Source organism: Dipodomys merriami, unplaced genomic scaffold (genome assembly GCF_024711535.1).
Source record: "Dipodomys merriami isolate MVZ:Mamm:240054 unplaced genomic scaffold, mDipMer1.0.p SCAF_16, whole genome shotgun sequence".
Lineage (NCBI taxonomy): Eukaryota > Metazoa > Chordata > Mammalia > Rodentia > Heteromyidae > Dipodomys > Dipodomys merriami.
Window position 1 is genome coordinate 21,824,727 of NW_027202937.1, and position 12,979 is coordinate 21,837,705.

General features: G+C 40.5%; 1 protein-coding gene across 7 annotated transcripts in view; it reads left to right on the forward strand.

The window, feature by feature from the left end:
• Positions 1–12,979, forward strand: part of Atxn1 (ataxin 1) — a 414,394-nt gene that overhangs the window by 230,950 nt on the left and 170,465 nt on the right. The window lies entirely within an intron of this gene.

The window sequence follows — 12,979 nt, forward strand, 5'->3', positions numbered from 1 at the left end:
GTATCTAGGATTTTCACAGACCCTGAGCTAATCCTTTTTCCTACACTTCAGTATGCCATCTCACATTTGTCTTTGGGGCCAGGTTTCTCTAGCGATGTCTTTAGAGCCATCAAGTGAGAGATTTGAAGAAGCTTTCATTAAGGTGACAAGTTTGATAGACTAAGATAGTGATTCCTTATTTAGTTTTGAGGTCTGTTGGGGGAGGAAAGATTTTTATCTGATATTTTAAAAATTCATCTTAAAAGAGTTCGCTTCCTTTCCCAAGTTTTGAGCCGACTATAAAATAAGATGAAAGTTGTAAGACAGGTAGAAACCCAAATAGAAACCTTTGTGACTAACAATGGCTATGAAAAATGTTGTAGTTAGGTCAACAGCCAAAGAAGTTCATCCCTTCCCTATTCCCAGTTTGGTGCTAGTAACAGATTAGATAGGTGGGAAGTATCTGTTGTAATGGCATGCCAAAGAAATCTTTCTAGGTAGAGGACAAACCCTTCTACATTAGAAACCACAAAACAGTCTTCTTTCTCTGAGTCTGAGAGCAAGAAGGAAGGAGAAAGAGTTAACTCGACCCAAGAGGAGGTCTTGGCACCAGGCCCTATCAGGTATCTTATTACACACACACATGGGAAGGGAAGGGCAGAGCGACAAGGTTTGGGGAAGCTTTCCTCATGGAAAACGTGGTTGGGGCATAGTGTTTCTCTCTTGCTCTGTTCCTGTTTCTTCCCTCTGGCCCAACAGGTAGAACCCTCACCCCCACCCCCTCTTACTCCTTCCGCCCTGCACTCTTCCTGAGAACTTTCTTTCATAGCGCTTGGTTGTATGATCAGCTTGTTGTTGACAGCTTTTTGTTTGTCTCTTGTGTGAGAACTTGGCTCAGGGAAAGCAGAAACCCCATTGTCCTCATTTACTGCTGCATCCTAGTACTTACGTATGTGCTAAGCGCACGGGAGGCATTTGATTCTGATTCGTTGAATGGATAAATGTTGTTTGATGCTTCTACTCACGCTCCTTAATTGCCAAGACAGCCCTTGCACTCTGACTTGGCTGGCAAGAGTGACTCATGGGAAGACTTGGGTCACCCCCGTCGTGGTCTCTGGAGAGCTTTTGCTAGTTTCCCTTCGGCTAAGGGCAAGGAGAATCCTCTTGGTCTGTCATGCTCCAGTTGCAAATATTTCTACACATTGCTCTGGTGAGTGTGTGTATTGGGTGTGTTCGTGTCTGTGTGCATGCAAACATCTGTGTGTATCTATTGTATGCATGCACACCTGCATGCTGTGTGTATCTATGTGTGTGTGTGTGCAATTGTATGTTCTCTCCTCCTCTGGCTCTGTAACATTTTGTATCACTCATTTGTTTCTGTGTCTATCATCTCTACTAGATGGTAAATTCAGGGACCGGGCAACACATAATTTATCCTTATTTCTCTGCTACCTGACATTTAGAAGATGCTCTAAATAATATTGGCATTCTAATCATTGATGTCGTGCTCAATAACTTCCTTAATATTTTACGCGTATTAGCTTATATAATCCTCACAAAACTGTGCTAGAGACATTGGCATTCTCCTTTAACAAATGAGGGAACTGGGGAGGCATGGAGGCATTAAGTGGCCCACAATCTCATAAATTATCTGATTCCATAGCAAAGAGATGAATAGGAATCATGAATGGTTAAGGAGACAGCCTCTTTACACAGACAAGCTAGCTAATCTATGGTTAGTGCTGGTCGACATGGAATCCTAAGGGCATGGGTGAAATGTGTTGACCACATGCCTGCACAGAGATGCTGGTGCTCAGCAATTAGGAATTGTCATTAGATGTTAGGGATGACTTCCCAGGTGGAAATCATTTAGCAGTTGCTTGCGCTGCACATAAGGCTCAGCCCTAAATTTGGGGGAAATTGGGGAGGGGGATGAAGGAGGGAGCTGGAGAATGAGGAGGAGAGCCTTGGAAGTCAAAGCCAAAATTACTACTTCAAGAGGCTGTCACCTAGTTAAAGGGGCGAAGCATGATTACAGGTAACATGAAGGAAATTAAAAGAAAAAAAAAGGAAAAATACTTTGAGAACTACCATTAGGCATCTTTCTACATGGATCCACTATTGCCAAACAGTGGTAGAAAAGAAAGTAAAAGCTATTATATAGGGGAAGTTTTTTGTGGCAGAAACAATTAGCCCTCCGTGGCTTGGCAAAATCAAAGTTTATTTCTCACTCATGCAGTACATGTTGTGAATGGGGTGTCTCCCCAGTGGTGACCTTGGTGCCAACTCTGTGACGCAGGTGGCTTTGATCTGTTCTCTGGCCATCTAGAAGCCTCCTTCAGAATCACAGAGGAAGAGAGGACAACTGGAGAATGGCACCGGCAATTAACTGCTTCAAAGCTTTGTCCTGGAAGGGACATCTGCTGTGTTCTATAGTATTGCATTTATCTTTTTATTCTATTACCCGGCACACAGTAGGGGCTCAGAGAATATGTGTAGTGTGACAGAATGAACAGAGGAATGAATTGCTAGACCTCTGAGCCCATGCACAGCCCCAACACCTGGCCTTGGAAAAATGAAGAGGTCTGGCCCAGCGATACTTACTAAAATTAAAAGAGTGTTAATTAAAATAACAACATAGCTCACATTAATTAGCTATAGTGAATGGAAAATCACTAGGACATAGGCAAATTAATTCCATTTTAGTTGGATGTTGGGTTCTCACTAAAAGCCTGGCCATTCAGACTTGGCCCTCTCTCAGCTTTATCACTGTCTGGCTGAATAATCCATCTTTCAACTTTACTCCATCCTTGTGTTATGGGGTGCCAGCCTGTGTTTGTACCCTTGTTCCTTCTGAATAAGTAAAAAAGTCACGATCCTAATTTAAAAATAACCTTAAAGTGAGGTTAACCTGTCTAGGGTCTCCCATGATTACATCAGTGCTACATCATCTTCTGGGTTTGGATGTCTCGATTTTGCACCTGCTGACAGACCTAGAGATGGGCAGCATCCAGCTCCAGCTGGGCCAGAGACAGAGCATTCTGGAAGGGAACATACTCTTCTAAACAATGCATAGCTGCTAAGTCGGAAATCAACATGGAAAGAAGAAAGTTCATAAAGTAAAAAAAAATAGTAATAATAAAAATTGCATGGGTTGTTGGGAAGTCTTGCCACTTGTGTTAGGACCTCCAATGTCTCACAATATATCATTTGGTTAAGAGAAACTTGAGTGCACAGAAGACCCAAGAACAAAAGCCATTACCAAATATCTAGGTGCAATAGCCAGTGGGAAATATATTTGACTTTCCTATTTCCTGGGATGTAACTCATAAAATCCTTAGAAACTTCAAAATGGAAGGCATTTGTGTGTACTATTAAGCAGATTGATGGCCGGCTGCACCTTCGTCTTGGTAACCTCAGCATGAGGACCAGTCAGCAGAGAAACGAAGGCAGGCTTAGAAAGTTAGAAGTTTCAGTCCCACCCCAACCTCCAGGAAGCTGAGAGGGGCTGAAGGTTAAGATGATCTTCAACGGCCAGTGATGCAATCAATCATGCCTACATAAAGCAAAGGTTTTGGATAACTTTCAGGTGGCTGGAGATGTGAGAGTTCCTGAAGGATATTCCTCCCAGAGATGTGGACCTCCAGAGAGGTCTCCACCTCTTCCTTCTTCGTGTTTCCTCCATGCACATCATTGCCTACACCCTCTGTAATGTCCTGCACAAAAATCTGGTAAACTAGAAAGTGTTTCTCTGAGTTCTGTGCAAATTGAAAAAGACGAGGTGTTGTGGGAACCCTTGTTTAAAACAACCTGGGGCTTATAGTGTAAGAGTAAGGGGCAGTCCTGGAGAGGAGTCCTCAACCATGGGAGCTGACGCTATCTCTAGGTGTCAGAGCTGAATTACATTCGAGGACACCCAGCTGCTAGATCTAGAACCATTTGCTTGCTCTGATATGTTTGGATCCCCCTGCATGCGTGCATGTGTGTGGCGTGCACGCATGCACACACACACACACACACACACACACATACACATACACACACATGCTTGTTCATAGAAGTTCTCCCTGTTCATTGCTGAGTGAGTGTATATAGGAAGAATTAAGTGTGGTTCACTCCTGTGTCTTCAAACTTGGAAATGGAGCTTTGTATAGGGCTTGGAAAAGGCAGTGCTGGAAAGAGGAGGGGGATTATTTTGCTCATGGCTGTTTCAAGTAGGCGGGGCAAGGCCTTAGGGAGGGCTCTGATGGAGATGTGAGGTCACTGGTGACTTTTTGGCAGGTGGGTGATGTGACCAAGTGCTCCGGTGAGATTAGCCTTGCAACTTTGTCCATCATCCAGGAGATGGTAAAACTACCAAAGGCTGGGGCCCGGGTAGGGAGATAAGACCTTGAAAAACGTGGCAGATGCAGAATGGAGGACCAGATGCGGGACTCACAGTGACCAAAATGGGTTCACTGTTTGGACCTAAGAAACAAGGGAAAGGAAGGCATGAGAGATAACTGAATTTTTAAGGTTATATGACAGTTGAAGGTGCCCTGTGTTTGAGATAACTTCAGATGAGGCTTCTGAGGCAAAGTCCCTTTGAGGAACAAAGTGGCCTTCACTCCAACTTTTTCACTTAGCCTTCTGGCTTAGGATCAAATCTGTGTGTGTGTGTGTGTGTGTGTGTGTGTGTGTGTGTGTGTGTGTGTGTGTGTGTGTGTGTGTGTGTGTGTGTGTGTGTGTGTGTGTGTGTGTGTGTGTGTGTGTGTGTGTGTGTGTGCTGGGACTGGGACTTGAACTCGGCCTAGATGCTGTCCCTTACCTCTATTTGCTTAAGACTGGCACTCTTCCATTTGAACTACAGCTCCACTTTGGCTTTTTTGCTGGTTAATTGGAAATGAGTGTCATGGACTTTCTTGACCCAGGTAGCTTCAAACCACAATCCTCAGAGCTCAGCTTTTCCACTAACTAGATTGCAAGAGTTAGTTACCAGTGCTGAGCTTGAGCTTCAGTCAGCCGCAGTGCGATCAGGCAGACATTTCCTCTCCATCCTGGCCCTCTAGTGGGGATTAGAAGGTTTAAATGTAGGTGAGAAGGTAAAATGCAATGCAGCTGCTGAACCTGGCAGTTAAGCAAATAGTTGCTGTGTTGGCCCATTCTATCAGGCCTGCAGCCTGGCGGTCAGCTTCCACCTCCCCCATGAATCTAGGAAATCAGTGGTAATGTCTTGTCAGTTGGTAAGATTCTTGCAAACTGAAGAATTAAAAAAAAATCTCCACAGGGCCTTTGCATGAAATAACCTCCTTGGTTTGACAAGAGGGAGCCAGTTCTGATGTGAGGGAAAGAAAAAAGAAAAAAAAAACATTGATGAAAGAGTGGAGGAAAACGTATTCCATTCCTATTTTATTTTCTGGGGCTGGCTGGTTGTGTGGCTTTTCATAGATGCTGTTCTCTGTGGCAGAAGTCTAATTAGAGAAGCACAGGTTGGATGTAACTCACACACAAGGCTAGTCTTCAGCTCAAAGGAATCAGAATGAGTGTCTAGTGGCAATCAAGGGAGTTATCAGCCTAAATTTCTTTGCCTTGTTGAAAGGAAAGAGCTGGAGAGATGGCTACAGCGGGGAAGAACTCTTAAGCTCAGTCTTTCTCCTTTGCTTCCTATTTTTATATGCTTTTAATTTTTATCTCCTTTCTTTTTTTCTTGTCTTTCATTAGTAGTCCAAATGGGATTTCGATGAAACAAATCAGTTTATAGGAACAATGCATCTTGATCGATGTGATGTCTTCTCTTCCATCATTCTCCCCCTCTGCTGTTTTCTACATGGGTCTGTTAAGAGGGCTTTGAGGTCATCCCCACCCCCTGCCCTCTGGCGCCCTTGGCTGCCATGATTGATCATACACTCACTCCTGCTGATCCTGGCTGAAGCAAGATCAGCTGCCCTCTATGAAGGCTGTGTTGTCTTCAAACCCAGTAAGGCAGACACCCATTTGGGCATGAAAGTCATGTATTCTTGATTATTTCATCCTTCTCCTATACCTCTAAAACCATTACTGTACATTCTAGCGATGGGGGCACATCTTGTCTTGTAAATAGTGAGCTATTCCCGGCTGCTTGTCTTTTCCAGAGGTGTATATTTAAACAGACAGCCTACACTTATTTATAGATCATTATGTATTGCATTACAGGGGAAAAAGCGGAAGCTCGCTTTAATGTTCTGCTCCCCTTTCCTATAGTTTCAAGTGTAGTTTCTCACTAGTACTAGAGACTTTATAAACGTTTCAAATCTCCAGTGGTATCAGTATTCTTTTGATGTACTTTGTGTAGAAACTAAAGCTGGGAGAGGCTTCAGAGCAAGCTAACCAAAGAAATGTGGGGCTTTTGATCACTTTCCATTAGGGCGAACAGTAATCTCTGTCCTGACATATACTGTTTGAGAGGACAGTTGCTGTTTAATGAAGATAAGCATGTTGCTGGGTATTTAATACATCTCAACTGAGCAGCTGAAAGATTCATTCATGAGATGAGATCTGCTATCATACAGGGGATTCTGTATGTCCCAAATATCACCCTAGCCATTGGCTGAACTTTGAGAGGTGCTTGCATTATGGGATGGGGAGGGAAGGGGAAACAAAGGAGGAGGCAACAATGCTTGATAAGAAATGTACTTGTTTCCTTGCTCATGTAATTGTAACGGTATTTTCACAATAAAAAAACTTATTAGTAAAAAAAGGAATAGAACACAGTACCTATTCTATTTACAAAGACTTCTGTGTTGATGGTGAGGCCCAGGGGCTTGTCAACCACATCTTGCTACGTAACATTTGGTCACAAGAACCAAAAGGACATGTGGTCACAAATTCCTAGAAAGTACTGCTTATTCATATCTGGTTAGGTGGTGGAGGTGACAGGCAGAGGGAATCTAAAGTCATTCCTCTTATCTTCCTTAGAATGAAATCTTCTGCTAGTGCTCTTGCTTCTGGTTTTGGCTCTCACCCTGACTTGTAGGAAAGAAAGAATGGCTGTTTATTGCTGTTGGTGTCTGAAAAATCTGTGGGTAGAATGCTACAAAGCCCACCACAGGGCCAGTGACGTACTTTGCACAGTTCACTTGATTTCTTCTTTGCATTTTGACATATTGTAAGGGGGAAAAATGCTCATATTCTAAATTTGTCTATATCTTAGCAGAGAGTGTCTTTTAAAAGTTTAGGATGTAGAAATGCAGTGCTTTCTTATTTTTTTTTTCATTCAGTGTTTAAAAAACTGATATGCTAGCATTGCCCTTAGACTATAGGTTCCTAATTGGGAGACAGCCAGAAACAACACAGTGACTTCACTTTTAATTAGAAATGCATTACTTTCCTGTGAGTTGAGAGATGATCAGAGATATGCCTGTTTTCATGTTTAGCTTATTTCCTGGTTCCGTGATTATAATAAATTTCCTAAGCTTCAAAACATGGGAGCAAATTATATCATCTGCTGGAGTTAAACAAATCATGCTTTGTGAGAAAGGAGCATTGTACATGAAAACTATGCGCTAAGATCTTTCCTGCTAGCCATGATGGCAGACCTTCCAAGGTTCTGGCTTTGTGGATAATGATATCCTCCTCACCATGAGGCTGAGTGGAGGGGGAGGCCTTCCTGTGTTCTGCTGCCAATGGACACCTGGCCGCCTCTGGGCACATTGCCTGGTAATTAAACCCAAGAGTATCTACAGAGATTAGGGTGCTGGGTGAGGGGAACCATGGTAGTAAGACAGGTAGGGGTCAGAGTCTCACCATTATCAGCTTAGATACTGAAGGAAACCAAGCTACCTGACAAGTCACCTGGTTGCCAAGGCAACCAATAAGGGAAGGAAATAGCTTGGCACTCAATATCAATCACTGCCCACTGACTCTCCTCAGAACCGAATACAGTCTTCATTAGTCCTTCTCATGTTGGCTTCTGTTTCTCCTACTTCCTGAAGGGAATACCTTTTTTGCACACCAGATGTCTGATCAGCTTGAATTTCTGAAAACATTAGTCAGCAGTCTGGAAAAAAGTTTCAGAAGTTTCAGACTTGATGCTGCGAGACATCTCAATGGAGGATGCAATATCCTGAAGGAAAAGTTGCCTGTCAGCCCCAGGTCCTGCATATCCCCTGGCTCAGGCTATTTCCTGAAATGTCTGTTGTGCCAAAACATGAAAGGATTTAGATAGAATTCCATGCCGTTGAGATTGTTAGCTCTCTGCCCATTTATGAGGAGAGGGGGAGATGGAGGTAATTACCCTGTCTCTTCATATGTCTTCTCTTTGAATCATGGAAGTCAGGATTCTTTTCTTCACAAATTAATGCCCTCTAGTGGCCAGTGTCTAGCCATCTGAGAAAGAAGGTAACTCACTTTCCATTTCTGCCCCTGACTTCATTAAGCACCTTCTTTATAATAGGTGAACATGGATCACCTCCAGTTGTGCTGTTGGCTGCATCAGATGAGAATAAATCTGTGTTATTTGGCACATCTGTGCTATCAGTCTACTGGACATGACAGATAACTTCTTAAAAACTCTTATGTAACTATTTACACAGCCAACTGATTCATTGAAGTGACAAGATTGTACTATTGTCAACAGCAGATAGATCTTCTGCTGACATTCCCCTATAAATTGGCAACTGCTAGTAAAAGATAAAAATCCTTCAGAGAATGGCTTGGCCAAGGTAACATTTGTCTTCCTCATTCCGAAGGTTGATAAAGTTCACCTTCTGCTGTCTACTCAGCTTTACTGTAGTTTTATGTAGCTAATACATTGTCTGATCTTTGAATAAATCATGTAAATGATGTTTGGTTTTGATGTTGCATTTTCCTGTTCGGTTCAACCAGTCAAGTATTAAATGAATGGCTACTGTGAACTCAGTCAAGTGCATAGGAGTCACTTGGGCTCTTGTTAAAATACTGGTTTTGTTATGGTAGGTCTTCAGTCGGGGCTGCGATCATACAAATAGTCACATGGTGGTAATACAGAAGACTGAAGTCACATTCTTTGCTCTGGAGAGTCAGATGACATAAGGCAGCAGTTGATAAGATATATACTGATAGTGGGAGAAAAAACACATTCTTTGGGGGATATAGAAGTGGTTCCTTCTCACTGGGAAAAATTTGGAAAATTTCCACCTAGGAGAAGATTTTGAAATTGGCTTTACTTGGCTTCCCTTTAGGATGGGGATGTGTATAGTAAGGGCCAATGAGGCAAAAGGCACGGGTTCCGGAAAGTGATTGAGTACTCTCAGGGATGTGCTGGGGAGAAGTGGGTGACACCATTGGGAAGGGAATAGGAACTTGGGAAGCACAGAGGCAGCAGTAAGAAGAGCTTTGGAAAGAAGAAAGTGGATTGATTGGAGATGCACTTTAGGAAGATCTGGCCCATGTGGGCCAGGAAGAACTGGTGTGGGAGGTGATACCCTATTCTAAGAGAAGAAGTAATAGGACAGATTGCATGACTGATATTAGCCATGGGGAAGATAGTGGTCAAAAGATAGGGAAAGAAGGTGTCCAGGGGACAGAGAGTTTGGGTCTTGGTGCTTGCACAGTTATCATACATAAGAAAGTTAGGGTGAGCTAGCCAACATTTTTAACAAGAAGATCAATGACATTTTCATATTCATTATGATCACGTTCATACTTTAGGTAGGATTGACAAAAACAGCTTTTGGGGCTGAAATATCATGTCTTACTACTTTGTTGCTTCTTAACACTTTATTACCTGGAATTATATCATCTTTAGTTTTATTTTCCTTTAGAATAAACATATATTAATAACTATGATGGAATTTCTTTGTGATAATGCTATACATAGGTACATTGTACATTGAACATGTTAACGCCTGCCTTTCCTCTCATTTTTTTTCAAAGTGTTTGGTAGGTTTCCTTATATCTATATTTACATATATGTTATACTTCTTTTTGTTACCCATTGAAGCCCTCACCTTTAAGATGTTTACCAAGTCTAATGGGAGAGGCAGGAAAGAGGATTGTCACCAGAAAATTACCATGAGAAATGAGGGAGAAAGAACAAGAGAACGAATGTGAGGACAGGGAGGATGGGTCTGCTGGTTAGTCTGTAGCTCATACCATGTAAATTTAGATTTAAGTTATCTTTGATCATTTCAATGAGAATTTGAGATCTTTTTTTCTCCACCTTGACTGTAAACCTTTAAGGATTTAGAGATTTAGTCTGAACTGTCAGTTTTGTACTTTACCTATTTATTCTGACACAGATGATTGAAACCATATATAAAGTAATTTAGAAATAATCCTTTTTTCCAATTGCATAGGATATGAAGCGATTTTATTTGCAATCTTAATCTACAATACTAGTGTCTTTCTCTTCTCTGAACTATTTTGAGGTTATCCAAATTATTTTCCTGGACATATCATCATGATCTACCCATCTTGAGTTGTTTGAAGTACAATAAGTTTTGAATCTGGGCTTGATGCTATTACTAGAACTTTGGTCCCAACCACAGCACCCATTCCTATAGTAAAACTAGTTAATACCTGATTAACTAAAACCAGTTGTAGCATGTGAGTATGGATACTGGGAGGTATGCTAGGTGAGGCGCCATTACTGTAATAATATCCTAAACGATATTATTGAGAGATTTTTCTACTCCTTCACAGAGTATATTTCCACACATTATACAAACTCAACCATTAACTGTTGCTTTTGAAAGTAATAGTTAAAATACCGCTTTTATTTATAGTGGTTATCAACTGCTTACAACTGTGAAAGTCATACTGTCAAGAATAATTACTAGGTAAATTTGTTTTCTTAAAAAAACTACTGTTATGTGACTTTTATAACTGTGCAAAACTTTGATGAAAGTAGTTGTAAGGCTATACCTTGTATAATAAATACTTTGTTGATCAAAATAAAATACTGAAGGGAGCAGCAACTAATATAATATAATATAAACTAACATTTATAAAGATTCGAAACATTAAGGGAGGCCCAGTCTTTTCTAGGTGCTGCATTTAGCAAAAAATGCCTTGTTACCTTTCTTTTTATTCATGCATGCATTGATAAATAAAGTTATCTTAAAGTATAAGGAAACGCTTCTATCCAGTGAATGCCCTTTAACAAACACTAAGACAAGTATTTGCCAGATATGTTTGAAGTTTGGTCTTTTCTGAGAAACCTTTCAAGGTTTTCCTTCTGACCTTGCATTGCTTCAATTAGGTAATACCTCTCCTCCATCCACTCATCCATTTATTTTTTAATTAACTTCAAGCACATTGAATATCTCTTGCTATTCTTAGTCTTGTTATATGAATGGATAAGATAAATATTTTTGATTATATATTATATTTGATTATATGTTATAAGCACAAATATGTGCTTACTTCAAAAATTAGAGAAATCTATGTTCAAAATACCTAACTGGAAGTCTCATAGATAGATGAGACTTTCTATTTAAAGACTTGAAGTATGATGACCAGGTTGTACAGTGATAATTAGGTAAGAAAAAAAGAATTACACACACTGACAGACACACTATAGAGGGATATATAGAGAGAGAGATAGATAGATAAATACATATATATATATATATATGGACTTTCATTGGCTATTTGTCTATCTATTCATTCGTCCATCGATCCAATTGGTTGGTTAATTTTTACCCTTATTAACTTACAATCTATTGTTATATGATATTATCTGTTATCATTAACATGCCCTTTATTCACTTAATCCAGAAGAGAATTAATTTTCCCTCTTACCACAAATATGATCTTTTGGGTCCTAATTAGGCCCATTAGGCCACAGACCTTCAGTGAGCCTTCACTGAAACAAATTAATAATAATATTTATTTCATATATTTGACCTGTGAATTCCAAAGTCATTTTTCAATGTTAAATACGTCAATTCTCTCCTACCTTTTCTGAACAGTACACTAATTTTTTTTTTTTGGCGGGGGGGGGGGGGGTTGATCATGGGTCCTGAACTCTGGGCCTGGGCACTGTCCCTCAGCTCTTCAGCTCAAGGCTTGTGTTCTAGCACTTGAGCCACAGCGCCACCTCTGGCTTTTTTCTGCTTACGTGGTGCCAAGGAATTGAACCCAGAGCCTCATGCACGCAAGGCAAGCACTCTACCACTGAGCCACCTTCCCAGCCCCTACACTAATATTTTTAACCTCATCATATAAACAAATTCTGCATTTTCCGAAGAATTTAAATGTCTTGGTTGCCATGAAATAGGAAGAAAAGAAGTTTTTTAAAAAAAAGAACCAAGATAGGGACACAAGAGATTTTATTATTCTTGCTGTTCTTTTTAATATACTTATAATGTACTATATGATTTTTTTTGTTTCTTTTGTATGTTCTTCCCCCATGGTATAACCCCTGTTGTCACTATGTTTGATTCTGGTGCCCTGCATCTTGTATATACTTTTTTCTAATTGGGGGAGGGGAAGGGAAATAGCAAAATGCCGAAATACTATTGACCCATTGTAACAACAAGATGTATAAGACACTATGTTGAAAACAAACTTTACAACTTTGGGCACAGGGGAGGTGGGGAGGTGAAGAGGAAAGGGATGGTAAGGAAAAAACAAAGGAGTTGATAACAATGCTTGATAGGAAATATATATATATATATATATATATATATATATATATATATATAATAAAAAAAGAAAAAGAGAAAAACTTAACCCTTTCTTGGTCTACACAAAGATGTAGACCAGGATTTTCTGAGAACTTCAGATGGGAGAGGATGGAGGGAACATCAGCTTTGTTTATGCAAAAGAATGAAATAAGATCCAACTAGAGAAAAATCATTAGAATTACCCGTCTGGACCATTTTCTTTAAAACAACTCATTTAGTTGGGTGCTTAATATGGTGATGAATTTGAACAGATGCTGCCCGGTCTGTGTCACCCTAACAATGAGTCACAGCGAATGGACAGATTGAAACGAGTCTTCCACCCATTTTACATTTTTGTCCAGAGCATCTAATTATCTTTAATTCCTGTGGAACCA